The sequence below is a fragment of the Phocoena phocoena genome, chromosome 15 (genome assembly GCF_963924675.1).
Source record: "Phocoena phocoena chromosome 15, mPhoPho1.1, whole genome shotgun sequence".
Taxonomy (NCBI): domain Eukaryota; kingdom Metazoa; phylum Chordata; class Mammalia; order Artiodactyla; family Phocoenidae; genus Phocoena; species Phocoena phocoena.
In genome coordinates this window covers 67,156,870-67,158,385 of record NC_089233.1, presented here as the reverse complement: position 1 = coordinate 67,158,385, position 1,516 = coordinate 67,156,870, and the positions used below count along the sequence as shown (strand labels likewise).

Genomic DNA, 1,516 nt, shown 5'->3' with positions numbered 1-1,516 from the left:
GGACCTCTGCCAGGCAAACTGCGGTAGATTTCCAGGTCGTGTGGCACCAGGGAACCTAGAATAACAATGCCTCTGTGAACATACGCAACATAAGGTATGTATTCCATGCTCACGGAATACATTCAACTCCTTTATAGCTTTAGACAACTGCCCTTGTGGGGTCTGGTGTTTGGGCACACCCCAGAACATGTCATTGTGTTTATTATCTGAACACTTCACAGTATCATTTTTATGAGAATCCTTGTGAGAAATTCTTACCTGATCTTAGAATTGTTCTTCCTGTACCTGGAGTTACTTTAGCCTTATGGATACTGTGGATGGTGGATCTGACCAGTTTTCTCTTTCTGCCTTGGCTACTGAGAAGCTTAAAGTGTGTGGCCTGCCCAAAGTGAGTGTGTCGGTCATGGTGGCATGCACTGATAGCCTCCTTCCTGATTCTTTTTTTCATCCCCGCCCTCTGGTTTCCCTCACGTAAGTTTTCACTTATGTGATCTTGTACCTTAGGTTTTCTTGTTAGTTGCTTGAAGTCCCATAAGTAAAAAACAGATACTCCCCAACCCAAAGGCCCACAGAGGTGGGGTGGCCATCTTTTCAGTTGACTCCTTCAGTTTTTCAAGCATGTCGACCCTGCCATCTGATTGGGTTGAACTGCAAACTATACGGCTCTCTAATTCAAACAACTCATCAGGGAGAAAATAATGAGACAGCAGAGTCTGAACACTGACTATTTGACGATATTGAGAAATTTTTATCACAGTTGTTTAGGTGTGATGGAGGTATTGTGGTTATGTTTTTTAATCTTTCAGACGTATATACTGAAATATTTACGGCCAAGTCTGTAATGGCCAAGTCTAACATTAAACAGATATGGACATATAATTCTCTCCCGGGGTGGGGGGGCAACAAATTTTTTTTTTTTAATGTAGGAGAAATGTGTTACTACTCAACCTCTACTGTAAGATTGGCAGCCCTGAGAACTCCTTTTTTAACGTAGCATGTTATGGATGTATTCCTGCTTCCAAAGGAATGAGAAGCAGACATTTCCACATGCAAGACAATAACATATTTTTTAACCAAACCGTCTGCCATACTCACCCTCCCCTCCCCTGGAAGTAGGGCCAATAAATCAACATTTTAAACAAGGACCCCAGCTGACTCTGATGTAGGTGGTCCTCAGATCTCACCTTGAGAAATTCCACCCTGTAATGATATTCTTTCCACACTCAAGAGCCAGAAAAGCTTTGCTTACTCTGAGAGACCAGGCCATTTTCTTAGGATTCCATATACCTCTTTTTCTTATTTCTAATCACTGGCAACACTTTCAGAAAATAATGGCTTTGCATCCTATTCCACAAAAAGAGGGCTCTGTAGTTAAGTCAGTTTGTAATAGGCCATATACCTGCCCTCCTCTTGAGAAAGCCACGATGATAATTACCTCATTTCAAAGTCTGAGTAGTCCTGCAACAAAGAATCCTGTTTAAATTTATTTGATCCATTTCCCATGCTGAACGCAGAG

General features: G+C 41.8%; 1 non-coding gene across 1 annotated transcript; it reads right to left on the bottom strand.

Annotated features, from left to right (window-relative positions):
- Positions 1-918: 918 nt before the first annotated feature.
- On the bottom strand, positions 919-1,053 carry LOC136135775 (small nucleolar RNA U109). The gene has a single exon (XR_010656618.1). It is a non-coding gene; the product is annotated as a small nucleolar RNA U109 (small nucleolar RNA).
- Positions 1,054-1,516: the final 463 nt, after the last annotated feature.